General features: G+C 36.4%; 1 long non-coding RNA gene across 1 annotated transcript in view; it reads right to left on the reverse strand.

The window, feature by feature from the left end:
- Positions 1 to 2245: 2245 nt before the first annotated feature.
- LOC140002471 (uncharacterized) overlaps positions 2246 to 15619 on the reverse strand; it is a 90470-nt gene continuing 77096 nt past the window's right edge. The window contains exons 5-7 of the long non-coding RNA XR_011809148.1: positions 8484 to 8551; positions 8139 to 8387; positions 2246 to 6781 (exon numbers count right to left, since the gene is read on the reverse strand). This is a non-coding gene — a long non-coding RNA (uncharacterized lncRNA). The remainder of the gene's footprint in view (positions 6782 to 8138; positions 8388 to 8483; positions 8552 to 15619) is intronic.

Here is a 15619-nt window from a genome sequence, read left to right on the forward strand (position 1 = left end):
GATAATAACAAATATTTTTCTACGAATCATAAAGGCCTTTAATACTATTATTGCCATTATGCCTTAGAGAAGGGAGCCTTGATGATATCCATTGCAGGTGTTTTCTTCTCTGAAGAGGTGATACTGGATCTGATCTTACAGTGCTAATTTTGGCACCATCACAATGGTCAAAAGCCAAAAAAAAAAAAAAAAAAAAAAAAAGGCACTGACAACAGTATATATCTCACTGCTGTCTGCACCCTGCGTAAGGACCTCATGAGATGGAGGACAATTTCTCTGCCATTTCCTGATTTTTATTTCATAGAATCCAGTGTGCACCACTTATCCACTATTCTCACTGCAGATTTTATTCACATTTGTACATTCTGAAATGGTCCTCAGACTGACACCATTGCCATGGTCCATCAGGAATCACATCATCTAATTCATGTCATCAAGTCTCCTGGCCCACCTGCACCTCTGACAGCAGAAAATGGGGTGGAAGCTTGCTTTTTTTTTTTTTTTTTTTTTTTTTTTTTTTTTTTTTTTTTTTTTTTTTTTTCTGGAGTAATTTCCTTGTAATTAAATTACATGTTAAAGACAGGCTTTCACTACCTCGTGTTACAACATGGGAGCTTGCAGGTTTCCAGCGATAAGCAGGCTGTAGTCAATTAGAAAACCTCAGGGTTTTAAGAGTCTGTTAGCTAAAATATGTTATAGTTCAAGTCATTGTTTAACAACCCGCATCTCTTACAGCTGTGAAATGCTCCCATCATCAAGTAGGTCTCTGGGACTCCCTCAGGAACGGCAGGCTCTAGATATCCAGCTGCTAGGAACAAAAATAAATCTCTTTGAAGACTTATTTGCTGTCACATTGTGCGAGGACTTAGAAAGGCTGAAATATTTTAATCATTAATCTCCATTCATCAAATCTTGTCATTCTTAACAAAACTCCAAAATAGTTTCAGCTGCGAGTTGGATGTCAATGACACCTAGCTCCATGCATAGATATCAATTTTGTGAGATATGCCACACACAAGACATGCCTGCTGCAATTGAAACAACTGCCCATGCAGAGACACTAGAGAGCATTCCATAACTCATTATTATTTATACTTTTAGCTATTCTGCAGGAATAACAGCAAAACTTTAATAGCTATTGATCACAAACCTCTATTACCAGTATTATAATCTTTTCCAATAACGGTCAAAGAGTCTGTGATACTGACACGTAGTGTTTGTTACCATTACTCTGGTGTAATATTAGCAGCAGAAATCACTGCTATTAGAAGTTGTCAATACATAGAAATATTTATTGCAGAGGTGTATATGGAAAAATATCTTTAAATATCTTAGTGAGTGATGAAAAACTCAGTAGAATATGTGGGCCTTTATTTTGCTGGGGTTGGAAGAAAACACATTTTCATCTCTTTTCTGAGTTCCTTGTTTTAAAGTAGTAATCATTTCTATTTTTCTTCCTCAAAATATTTTATTTTTTTAATAGCTAACCTTAAAAGAAAACAAAAATAAAGCGAAGGAAAATGAGGCTGTGTTTAAAACGTTCTTTGACCTCTTCCTTGGCTGTACTTACAAACACTGTACAAATTAATAGCAAACATGTTGCACAACTTAGAGTTAAGTTCTTACTGACTTAAAAGACTTCTTGGCTGACAAGCATTTCCAAACAAAGGAATCCCAACATATTTCTTTAGACTGTTTTTTTTTCTCATAGTATTTCTTCTTATTTATAAGCAATGTCTTGCTTCTCTGTCTTCCATCCAACCTTCCTGAGTAACACCAAGACCATTAATGCTATACTTGTGGTGTTGCACTAGCAATCCTGGTGGAAGTCTCTGACATGAAGTTAGCAGAAGAGAAGGTGAATACGTGTGGGAAAATGTGCTCAGACTGCACAAATATCTGAAGCATGCACATTAAATACAGAGCACTTTATTGCTGGCCAAGTGCAAGGATATTGCTTGAACATCAGAGTGATTCTTTGCTTCTCTATGATTTAATCCAAAGGCCACCAAGATCAATGTAGAGAAGCTCCTCCAGGCTTCAGAAAAACTTTGCCTCAGCCTGCCTTAATACCCTTCTACCAGAAGGCCAGAAATCCCTGCAGCCATCTAGGAAGAAAAACCTTACCCTACTCGGAGACAAAATAATATTAAGGGATGTACAGGTTAGATCATCTTACCAAATGGATAGAGTACGGGGATGAAGAATAAAAATCCTAGTCCAACTGTTGTTTTCAAGGGCTTTTATTAATTCTTTTGAAGCACAAGCCAAAGCCATTTGCAGGCTCCTGTGGAAACGTTCACATTAACATCAGTATGTAATTTTTCTGGGATTTGGGTATATTTGAAGGACAGAGAATAATATAAGAATTGCTATGAAATGTTGAAAATATTTTGACCTGCTCTTGATTTTTTATTTTCTTTTTTTTTGAGCTGCTGGTTTATCACTATATTCTGTTCATCTTTAGATAATATTTAGTAGAAAAAAAGCTCTTTGTTAGAAGAATAGGGCAGCAAGCAAAGCATGAGTATTGTCTTGCTTTTTATTACAAGGATGAAGCCAAAGGTCTGGGTATAAAATGGTTCTGGACCTCAGTATTACCACCGAGAGCATAAATGCTTCTTCACTAGTAACCTATAGCCATGGGGAAAAAAAGGTGTAATTAGCAGGAAGCTGGACAGTTTAATGAATGCGTGTACTCAACTCCCTCCTTCTAAGTGATTTTTTCCATTGAGTTTTCTGCGGCTTCTGATTTTTCTTTTTTTTTTTTTTTTTTTAATTTTTAATTATTCCCTCTCTGGGAGGGATTTTCCTGTATCATTATTTCCAAGAGTTTTCTGTCTGATTTATTTTCTATTTTCAGTGCTCAATGAAGCAGAAAAACAATGTTAGTCTTTGGTGACCGGGGAAAATAAAAAAAAAAAAGTTCATAAAGGTGGTCTCCAGATGATCTAGTGCCTCATAGAAGCAATCACTTTGGTCTGCCTTTGCACTGACTGGAAGCAAATCTTCAATGCCAGCAGGGCTGGCAAGTGCAGGTAAGCTGCGTTCGCTAAATGTGCTAAGAAATCACCCAAACAAACATGCTTCAGCTTTGGGAGTATCCAAGCAGTGGCTATTACCACTCCAAGGAGGAAATAATTAAAGCCATTTCTTGACTCTGACAGTTTGATACTGGTGGTTTTCAATGGCAAATTACCAACATCTGTACTGCAAAATTCAGCTACTGCTGCAATTATTCAGCAGGGATAACCACAGAGGTGCTAGGACTTTTTCATTTTCTATGTGTTACCTAGTTAGATGTGACCTACAATTGAGACCTAAACTACACATGGTGGCAAGTTCGGTCTCTTGTGTTAGAAACGTAAATGAAACCATATGGAAAACTTAATATGCTGTGAAAAACCCAATGGCAAATGCATCAAAGACAGAAAATGAAAGACTGGAAAAACATCTGAATGGGCTTCTTAATCATATAAGAATTCCAAGTTTGCAGAGCAATTCAGAAGTAAAATTTATACAATTCATTCATTTCCACAAAAATGATGTCTTTTCATTCCCACATACTATTCTAACTGTCTTGCACAGTAAGCACAAGTAGAGTGTGACTGTACAAGCTGAAAAGTCACATCTAATGTCCATGGCAAGCAACTGGAACTCTTAATTGCTTTTGAAAGAAAAATGTAGCTAAAAGATAAATAATCTAGTCGTATATAGAACTCAAACTCAAATATTTATTTTTAAATACTTTCTAGAAAAGGGAATACAAATATGAACAGAAGTGAGAGGCTATGATATGAAATATATTTCTAAGAGAGAATTAGGTTTGGATTCACAATAAAATTAATATTTGGATTCATAATAAAATTACTGCTTTATTATTCCACTGCTTCTGTTGTAGCTAGGTGTCTATCAGGGTTTTAAGTTATAATCCAGTCAGGTCAAGGATTTACTGATATATGAAACTTAGTTTAGTTTGTAAGTTGGCACTCAGTCTTCAGCGTCATATCACTATTGTTTAAGCTTCAGAACCAGATCAAGGTGTAATATAATTGCTGTTAAAACGCACGGTCAGAAGGATGAAGGTTTCCTTTGTGTTTCATGCTCTCCTGGCCGGGTGGGCTTTCACACTGGGCAGCCACAGGTGTGCAGACTGCACTGATCCTGCCCCCAGATACTTCACTGTTGAGAAAGGAGAGGGAAAATATCACCATGCATCAGCTTCTTCTTGCTGTGTAGCTATGGTTCTGCATTAATACCTAAGGGCTGATTCCTGGCTTTAGATTTGCAATAAACATTTTACATGAACTGTGTAGTATGGGATAAGAGACAAGTCAGGAGGAGTTACTTTGCATGACTATGGGCCAAAAAAAAACAAAACAACAACAAAGAGAAATCTGCATGTTGTAAGCAAAAAGTGTAAGAAAAAATTGAATAAAAAACAATTTTCTCTCAGTTGTGTTAAGGCCAAACAGTAGTAATTTTTTAATGCTGATGATAGTTATAGTCTTTATGGCTCTAATCAGCTAATCAGGCTGTGGCAAAAATCATCTGTAGTCACTAAACAATTAAATGCCTACTTCCCTTTAGAAAAAATAGAAACAGGGTTGAGCTCCCAGGAAATTAGAGTAAGTTTCTCAGAAGAACCTGTTTTGGACTGCTCAGAGGGTTCTTTGTGAGTAAAAGGATGAAGCTCTTTGATGGGCAAAGGTAGCTTGTTTTTTGTTTGTTTTTTTTTAATTTTCCTGTTATGTTGTGATTATTTCAATTTAATTTAGGTATTATAAGTGCCAATAAATCTAATAAAACACTTAAAGGATCATAGATATTTATATTTTGAAATTGATAAGGAAGAGAACATCTAATTTTGATGATGCATTATCATAGCAATAATAAAGCAATTTTCAGTCCTCATTTCAAGCAGAGTGTTGTGCTGGCTATGTTCTTATCAGTGGGCCAAAGGATGCTAATCAATGTCCCCATCATGCAAATCCTACTTCTAGACCTAAGGAAAAAAATAGGTCACTAATTTTTTTGTAGTAGTACTGAATCCAAGTGCTGTGAAGTGAATTAAATGCAAACTAAGTAGACTAGGAAATGTTTGTAGCTTTGAAAAGCAAGGGCAGCTGCTGTATATGCAGTTGGATGAAGATTATATAGAAGAAAATACACATGTAAATATCTTTTTCCATTCTGACTCTACATTTCACGTGAGCATGGACAGAACAACTCTAGATATTATATTCACATCAGCAGCACCTTAAAACATTGTCATCATTTATAGCAGTCAGAAATATAGAAATGAATATTGATTGGTCACTAAATTAAGAGTAATATGATGACATAGCTTCCAGGCAAATCCACATTGATTTATGAGTGGGTCTGGGAGGAAGGGGTAAGGATAAGGTTTAACAGGTATCATAATTTTGTGATTGAGATTTTTCTCATGTAGGACTAAACAGTTTAAAAAGAGAAACTGTGTGAGTGCAATGATCTAAATGGAAAATTTTGCCAGTCTCTAGGCTATTTGAGAGGAGTTTTAGCCTCTTACCAGAGTACTGAGCCATTTCACTGTGTATTGGAGTCATCAGGGGAAATACAGCATGAAGCTAATAGTAATGAGAAAATAAAATTACTTCCCTGTGGCGCAGGTTGGAGCGAGCATAAGTTGCAACTCTGTTTTGTCATGTTGGTCTTTTGTTTTGTTAATGCTGAGCGTATTCAGTTTACAAACACTGGAATTGTAGCTGTCTATGTATAACATCTCCATTTAGGAAAACCCACTAAAGTAATTTGAAGTGCATTCCTCCTAGGAATCCATGTAATCCAACATTTTTACCTGCCTCTTGATGATCAGGGCAGTGATTGGTTTCTGCAACATGCTATATCTGACAGTCATATCTAACATGTTTGTTTGAGTGGAGCCATGTGCGAGTTGCAAAGCAGAGAACTCAACCCACTGTGTCACTAACTAAATCCCAGGGCTTTGTATTTCCACGTATTTCTGTTTTGCTAAGGCCAGTGAAGAGGAAAATTAAGGGAATTAATGACATAAGGAACTGTTTCTCATCTGGTCATGTTTACACAAAAATACAGAGAATTATGCCTTTAAAAGTTCAAGTCTTAAAATGGAGGTTTGTGCATAGCAGACTTAAGTCAAGAAGTCACTTGCAACAAAACTGGGTTTGTTTTTTATCATCACTTGCAATATCCTGATTCTCTGCTAGCTATTGCAAACAGTTTGGCGAGCAAGCAGAAGAGATGTCAGAGGACGAGGTATCAGTAAGAAGAATTCTTGGCCATTGCTAGGTAAAGGCATGACTTAATACAGAAAAGTATGATTTAGTCACTGAATCAGTTTTTAAAATAACATTTCTCCAAAGGCAAGAAACAAACCTTAGAAAACATATTTATATCTGGTAATAAAAGAAACTACTATTTTTTTTTTAATCTGAAAGTGCAAAATGATAATTTGTATATTCTGAACATTATGAACAAAGCCAGACAACTCCATAGTTTTTGACGAATTTCACTGATAGTCTTATAAATGAAGGCATGATCTAAGGAGAAATCATCCTCTTCATTCTGAATTTTAATTTTTGTTCAAATGTTAATTTCTAAAAGCTGGCAAGTATCAATTCTCTGAATTCAAAAGATTGAATTTATGAAGGTTTTGTATCTTAGGACTTGTAACAAGACTTGGTACTTGAAATATTTGGTCTTGGAGTCTCTAAAATTGTTCTTTGTTTCTTCAGTCAGCTGTAAGGGATACTAAGTTCACCTAACAAAAAAAAAAAAAGAGCAGCATAAAGAGAGAGAATGAAAAGTATTTTCATGAATATAAATAGTATTCTTCACAAATGTCTTCAAATTTATTTGTTGCTTTTTCTTATTGTTCACTCATTTACTTCCTCATGATTATGGCATCAGTGTGATGATTTCCTTGGGGAACCCTGTCTTCATGTTTCAGGAAAAAACGTGGTACAGTTGAGTTTGAGAAAATTGCTTGTGCCCTAAACACGAAACTGTCTTGTCCTGATTCTAGAAGTGCTTCTTTGTCAAAGACTCATGTTTCCTTTCTTGAAGCCTGCTGGCTGGCGAGAGGACTTGGGTCAGGCAGGCACACACGTCCAGCATGACTGTCGTGCTGCGCCCTCCTCCGCTCCCAGCCCTGGCTACATCCAGGCTGTCTCTCCACCCAGTGCAGCAACAGCTCTTCCCTGTCTGCTTCTGGTCCTGGGACTGCCTGATGTGTGATGGCATTGATTCTTTCCCTGGGATTGCTTTAGTGACTATGACAACAGAAACGTGATGTTTATTCATACACAGAAGATACAGAAAGAGAAGTTGCAATACAAAGGTTCGAGGATAAATAAGAGCTGCTCTCTGCAGCTCTGTGTTAGGACTGGAGGAGTACATGACAGTGCTCCTGTAAATGTTTGCATGTAGATTTAACTGGGCAGGAGCCCCAAGACTTTTGTATGGGCAAAAACATTGCTGTCTTGTGATCTGGAGTTAACACAGACAACACTAATAAACTGCAGTACTTACTGGGATGTTTCCCTGTCCTATTAAAAAAAAATAAAAAAAAAAACAAAAATTATATAATCTAATATTTCTCTCCACTGCCATCTAGTGAAGTTGTTATGCTGCATAAAGGCTTTGATACTCTCAGCTGATCATTGTAACTGCTAATCATATCTTAGTTACATACAGGACTTTGTGCAGAAAATAGAGTTTGAATGTAAAATAGCTAATATTCATCCTTAGAATAATAGCAAATAAAACTAAAAAACAGCAAAAAGTTAGGTAAACTAAGTCTAATTGTAGAATTCTAAAAGTGACTAGAGATATTCAAAAGGGTTTTGACTAAAGCAAGAACTAAATCTCTGCAGGCTGACAGTGTGGTTTATATTCAGACTTTTTTTATTCCCCCCCGCCCCCCCCCCCCCAAAAAAAAAGTAAATAGGTTTCCTAGGGATTAAACCAATATAAGTTCAGAAATAAAAAAAAAAAAAAATAGCTCTTGTGGCAAATGTACAGTTTCTGTTTTGTAAACCATCCTAAAAGATTTTAAAGTTAAGATTTGTTTTTTGTATGCTGTTACTTCCAGAATCTTGCAGAAAGTTTATCCTTACACAGAACATCCCTTCATTAAGGTCTGAAAGGTACTCCAGATGTCGTTTGGACGTTGCCCTGCACCAAATCAAGTTTGTAATTAGTCCATTCCATTCCTTCAAATAAGTGATCTTTTCAGCCTCTGATCTCTCCTGATCCACCTTTTGTGTGTGTGTGTCTCAGTTACCAGTCTGTATCTTCTACTTCCAGTCTGTATCTTCAAGTCCACAGAATGATGCTAACCAAAATCCTCACTGAAGTTCTTTGGCCTAGAATTTAAACAATATATTTCAAAAAGAAGATGTTGAGATTTTCATTAATTAACTATGCTCAACCATATCAAGCAAAAGACACTGTAGGTGTACTTTTTTTTTCCTGCTTCATGTGCCAGGATGTGCATGTCCCCAGGTTATGCTCTGAGCAGTTGCCTGATCTGGAAAGAGAAGAGAAAAGAAATGGAACAATTATACTTCTCCATTTCTGTTCAACTCGATGAGATTGATTTTGTTTAAAGATCCTTGGCTATTTTTGTTACTTACAAGTAGGTCAACCCATCTTTTCCTGATAGGGGAAATAGCTAAAATAGGACATGCAGCTCTAAAATCATTACTGCCTTCATGTATCATTCAGTGAGCAAAATCTCTGTCTTAATGCTCCCATGAACATCTTCCTAAAACCAGAAGCTTTTTGCAATACAAAGACTAAAATTACTTCAAGTTGAAAACATACATAATATTAAGACAATTTAGAAGAAGAATATATTGAGACAAAAATAATTCCTTCTGTGGCTGAAACCTGTACTTTAATTATGATAGCTGAGTGGTATCTCTAGACTCTGTCACATTCACTGTATCTCAATTTCACTTGCACAGACAGGATGGAAAAGCCTGAGTTCATACAAGGCTAATCTGTTTGCTTTTGTGTCTAGCTTTAATAGATAGATGGGGCTTAAGTAGTTATTTTTAGTTTTGTCCTACTGAACTTGTAATTTTCCCCAAAATCTACCAGGCAATATTTACTGGCAAACTTTTGGTGTGTATCCTTCAGCCCTAACTGATTAAATACTGTGTTAAAGTAGAAAGATAGGATGAGTTAATTTATAGTTTAACTTGAGGTTAGCTGCTGAGATGTGTACTACAGGCAGAAACAGTAGATATATGGACTTGCTGTATTTTCTGGAGTTGTGAAAAGGAGGTCAAAGAATCACAGAATGGTTGAGGTTGGAAGGGACCTGTGGAAGTTATCTAGTACAACGTGCTTGCTGAAGCAGGGCCACCTAGAGCAGGTTGCAACCTAGAGCAGATTTTTTGGTTGGAAAGTTGGTTGGAGTGGTCCAAAACATATCCGGGATGCAAATTAATAGTTAAGGACTGTGAGAGCTCAGAGTAAATCATTCACGTTTACTCTTTTCTAACTGATTTCTAATTTACTCTTCTCTAACATTTATTCTTTTCTACTTTTTTATCTGTCTTGGCCTATCTAAAATGTTTAGCAGACATTGAGAAGTGTTTGCTTTTGAAAATTTCCTCCCAGATATTAGCCAAGCTCAACCTGAAAGTCTAAAGTAGAGCATGAAAAAATAAAATAGAGAGTGAAATAAATAGTCATCTGGCAACCAAAAGACAAGTCCAGGGTGTAGTAAAGTTCTGGCAATTATTTATTTGGGGAAAAACTTTTGATTAAAGTCTTCCATGGAATTGTATCATAAAGTGTAAATTACTGAGCAACAACTCTTAATATTGCTTGCTAAAAGGTTTATGGAATTCAGGAGGCTTTGAAAAATCTGATGCTTACAGTTCTGAATGAGGTTGCTATATAGGGTAATTGGAGTAATATTTAAAGAAAGTAACAAACCTTTATTCAGTTTACTGAGAAAGGGTTAAATAGGACTTAGTTGTATCTACTACTCCCCTAAGCCAAGCTGACTGAGTGATTAAGAGAGAGTTATTTTACCTGTCTCTTGAGGCTGTCTTCTAAATAATCTTAAATCATACAGTCTTCACAGACTTATTTACAATATGCCAGGATAGCCAGACAATGACCATGTTGCTAATTATAAGTAAGCAGACAGTTTGGTTCATTGACAACTTCAGTACTGATCTTTTGCTGAATAACATTTAATTTCTAGCCAAATTGCATTTAAGCTTCTTTGTTCAAGAACTTGCCTTTCTGAGTTAGAAGCAATGACATTTGAACACTTGATTGCATGTTGCTGTAATACTTACATTTAGTTTTTATTGGAAAAATACCATTCTGATTAGAAAACTACAGCCACTGTGTTATCTTTATTTACATCTTCATCCAAAAAGTTACAAGTTAATGGAATATAAAGAACCCACAATGCAGTTCCTAAGTAGCCCTATTATCAATAAACAGCTAAGAAAGTACCTTGTACTTAGGAACATCAAGCACATCAGGAGGAAGACGGAAGTTGAATTATGATGGCATTGCATGGTTCACAATATATTCTCAACCAGAATTCTTATTACTTTTTTTGAAGTTCCCTGGTAAGGTTTCAGTATTAAGAAGCTCTCTTTTATTCTTTCCATGATTGTTTATGTTGGACCTCACATACTCCAAGCTGTTTTGCTTTTTTTTTTTTTTTTATTTAGCTCACCCCAAAACATCAGAGCTTATGGACATTCCTACAGCTGATAAAGCAAAGTAAATGGCCTTTATGTCTCAAGCTAAAAAGCAGTGTGGCAGATTAAATGGCATGCCCTTCTTTGAAAAGTGACAAGAAAGAAAAACTCCACGAGTGCAAAGCCACTTGTTTTTCACTTTCAGGGTAAGCTGCTTGATGGATAGGTGGCTATAGAAGAGGGATGAATACAGGGCATTTTACTTAGACACAGGAAAGTTCAAGATTGATTACATACCCTAGTTTTGCATAGTGCAGCTTCTATACATAATATTAAATGCAGACTGCAGAACAAAGGTAAAATATTTCAGGATGTGCTGAATATGGATGACTATAACATAATTATTTCCTCTTTTCAATGCACTGTTGTTTGTAATACCATGCTATAAAATTATCCTGTTGAAAAGATGAATCAATCTGATCAGGTTTATTAATGCTCAGCTACACAGAATTACTGCAGATGGATTTTACAAAGCAGTACTACAGTTTCTCAGTCTGCCAGTAAGTTGAATGCTGTTCTGTTTCCACAAGGAAAATGTAATAAAAAATGAGACATCAAAAAATCTATGGAAAATGTGGAGAGGAAAAAAAAAAAAAAAGGATTTTAATTCTAATTCACAGTAATGTAAAGTATCTGCAAAAATGGCTTGATTTAAGTCAAACTTTTCTAATCAAGTATCAAAATGTTTTGTTTTCTTGAGAAGTTAACCTGTCCATTGTATTCTTTTCTATTCCTGCACTCCATCAGAGTAATAACTGTATTCCACCTTGTATGTACATTTTCCATTATATGTAGGAATGAATGTATATTAAAAAATCTGGTGAAAAGGGAGAAGGATATAAGCTACAAACTTCGAAGGTAATCTTGTTGCATAAGATCAGTGTCAGACTTAGCATCCATTTTGTCTAAAATCATGTGTCCTAATATAACCAAGGATGAATACTTAGGAAGAGAAAAACATGAGAAAACAACTAGTGATACTTCCCCAGAATTCTTTTCTGGCCTATGTTGCTATATGGCCCAGGATCTTCCTGAGCCAGAACTGGTGTGAGCTTGATCCAACTCTTGATGGATTTTTCTTCCATAAGCTTTCCCAATCCCTCTCTAAATCCAAGGAAACTTTTGGTGTTCTGGTTTGGTCCTGACTGTGGAACCACCTCTATGAATCTGGTTTTGTTGGGTTTCAAAAATCCAGAGCAAGTTTTGGGGTCCTGACCCTAATGAGGTTGATGGACTGCTGACCAGGACTCCATCCTTGCTTCCACTTGCACATATTGCATCTGGTGCACAGGCTGCCTTCAGTTCTTCTGAAGGAATAAAATACGTATAAATAATAAAATAAAAAATAATGACTTCTGGGAAAATTATTTGATGTCTATCCTGTCTTAGACTCATTTGGTGGATGTAAAAGTAGTGTCATAATAATCACTTAATATTTGTAAAGAAAAACAGAATTCGGCAGTATATTATTGTGCAAATTTATATGTAGTTTGCATTTTTTTATTTGTTTACTTAAAGAGTAATTTATTTTTTTTTTTTTTTTTTTTCAGGCAGAAGGCATAGAGATTTTGCTAATAAGGGCAGATTCTTTTGATGTCAGGCCTCACGCTGCATAAACTTCATAGACCCATCATTAGTTCTTGTCATCTCTTAGGGGTTTTTGGCTTGGGGCCAAACAATTGATATAGTAGAGAGCTTCCAGCTAAAACAACAGCCTCTGCATCTTTATCTTCCCATCCATCAGATTGTTGGTGGAAGATAGAGCTAATTTGTCACTCTATCCACTTGGAAAAGTTTGATAAATGGCTTAATTAGACTTTTTTTTATTAAGAAATCATATTTCTTGAGAACTGGAGGTTGGGAAAACAATGGATAAGGAGTAAATTAGAAAAGGAAAATATTTTTTCTTCAGTAAAGATGAAGGAGACGTGACCATTATGTGAGGAGGAGAAGTGGAAAGAGTGCAGTTGGTTGGAAGGAGTTTCAAGGAAAAACAAAACAAAAAAATAACAAACAAGTGTTCTGCAAGCAGAGCAGTAACCTGGAGAGTGTGGGCTTGACAGTGTCTCTATAGAAGCACCAAGCTGCAGAGTGCCAATTTAAATTGGCACTCCCAAATTAGAGTGCATTTAATCCTTTATGTTGAGACCTCTAAAACAAATAACATGGCATCATTGTACCCTGAAGAACATCCAAATATACAATTAAGTATATTGGCTTAATGTTTTTTAATCCAGATTGTCATATGTAATGAAGGAAACCGTGCTCTTGAGGACACTCTTTGCACTGGTTAGTGTCTATGCCAGTCAAAGTGAGGACTTCACTTCAAACCTCATTCTTTAGTTTGGGGAAAGAGGGGACAACACCATGGCCATGTGCAATTCTTTTTGTGACGAGTCAAAGGTTGAGCAAAGCAGGATCACAGTTTTCAAATATCCCTGCAAAGAATGCTCTAAATTTAAAAGGATATTTCCATTTTCTTCTTCTTGTGAGGTCATTTCATGGCTTATGAATAAAGCACCTACAAGGATTAAAATCAGTAGTTTTGGTACTTTTGGAACTTTCAGCCATGAAAAAAAAGGGAGAGGGAAGCTGCATGAAGTTCTTTTCTTGAGTGTTGTTTTAGTCACTGTGTTTAGATAGTTACCCCTCTACTTTACATACGTAACTATGACATGTATACACACGTATTCACAAATGTGGATGTGCCTGTGACATCTGGCAAATCTTAACATGTTACATATGCCTGGACTTTGTATTTGTAGCCATCTTTTTATATAACTATGCTATTTAGGTCACCAAGAAGCATCATTTTTCTTCCTCTTGTCTGATGTAAATTAACAAGGCAACAGACAAATTTCATTCTCCACTTTTCAATAAACTGTCCAGAAATTGGATGTACTTCAAAAATAATGTTAAGACTCCTTAACCTCCAGGCAAAAACTTATTTTAGGAAGCAAAAGACAAATATTTTTCAATTAATAAGATTTAGCATCCACTTCTATGCAATGCATTAATATGAAATGACACTGAGGGGTAATAGGCCTGGAATTAGTACTTCCCCAAGGAAATGTCTTATCTTTTGCACTAAATTAACTGTGTCTTTCTCACACATCCTAAAGCTGTCACTTTGGGCATTCTGCTTAAGGAAATGTCTTCTGATTTAAAGTTTCTGAGAAGAAAGGCAAAACAAATGTGGTTAAACAATAATGACCTCTTACGCCCCAGTCTCCACAACCCTTTCTGAAGTGGGTAGCTGTTACCATTACCATTAAATCATTAACACTCCTGAAAAGGTCACTGGGACAGAATGTGGGAGTAGCCTCCATGTGGGTCAAATCCTGGAGGCATTACATCTGTGAAAGCACAGCAGAAAATAGCAGGGTAACGAGGCAATGAATCAGGATAACACAGTGAACTGCATAAGGGGCCTGTTGAGGAGTTTTCAGGCTGGCCTGCAGGCAACCATTACAGCTACAACCAGAGATGGGTGTAAGTTACTGCTGTCTCCTGGTGGCCTCTCTGAGACCTAATAATCACAATGCAAGCACTGCTCTGCAGGTATTCGCCATTGCTGCAAGCCAAGGTCACCAAAAGGGGACTTTGGGACCTGCTTTTGCTACTCTTGCTGTTTTGGCCCAAGTGCTGATGGGCCCCCTGCTCTTCGTGGCTGCTCTCACCAGAGACCACAGCAGGAGGGCCACGCTGACCTCCAGCTCAGCAGATGTTGCTTGCAGAGACAGTCATGTGAAAAGGCTTTGTCTGTGCTATTCTGTCTCACTCCTCTGTTGACAGGAGTTGCAAAATGCCCTGTATTGCTGTTTGTGGATGGCACCTATTAAGAGCTCCAAGTTGGGCCTTGTTGTAAATAAGGGTCATCCTTAACATAATAGGAAAAAAGATGTTAAAAAAAAAAAATATCCCTGGGTATAGTTTGTTTCTCAGTGTAATCTAATTTATGAGTTGAGTTTATATGATGGCTTGGTTTTACCATTTCCTGTTAGAAAGTCAGGACTGGTCCCCTGCAAACATTTTCCATCTCAGGGAATGGTTTGATACATCCTAACTCATATGAAGTGAAATGGTCATCACTGGACCAACCATGACGGTTGAAGCTATTCATGTGCATGTTTACAGGATCTGGTCCCAAGATAGTAACTGCCCCTATTACTAGTGAACTGAAGATAGATTGTACTTGCAGCTTTAGTTCTTCACTAGGAAATATGATTTATCTGATTGCAGAATCTAAAAGTTCAGCAAAGTGACTACACATTGGGACATGAAAAGTGCATTTACAGGATTATTTTTGCATTGAAGGAAAGGAAATCAAGCATTTTTTTCCTGTATAAAGAAAGGTTTTAGATGCAAGGAAAAAAAAAGGATATGTCAATCCCTGTGTTGCTGATTTGCTATTTTAAGCTAAGTGAATATACGCAATATGCTTTACTATACTTTAAAAATAAGAACTGTGAGAAATAAAGCTCACTATGTCTACAGTAATTCTGTGTTTTTATTTAGAGACAGTTGTGGATATTAATATTTTAAATTAATTCAATGTGTTTTGAGTTGCTCTGCCACTTAGTTTACTTGAAAACTAAAACCATTTGTAACAAAACAGCTAGGTTGGTTTTAAAGTCAAACCAGTGTAAAAGAATATGTAAAACTAATGGTGCACTTCAGACCAATAAAAAAAAAAGTCTTTTGGACTATAAATGAAAATGACTTCAATTTATGTGCATTAGAAACCAAAGCTAAAACTCTAGAGGTACTTTGAAAAAAAAAAATAATCTCCAGACATTCATGTTATGATTCCCTCCACCCACCCACCTGCCCCCCCACCCCCCCAATAAAAAAAAATC

The sequence above is a fragment of the Anas platyrhynchos genome, chromosome 4, assembly GCF_047663525.1.
Source record: "Anas platyrhynchos isolate ZD024472 breed Pekin duck chromosome 4, IASCAAS_PekinDuck_T2T, whole genome shotgun sequence".
NCBI classification, from domain to species: domain Eukaryota; kingdom Metazoa; phylum Chordata; class Aves; order Anseriformes; family Anatidae; genus Anas; species Anas platyrhynchos.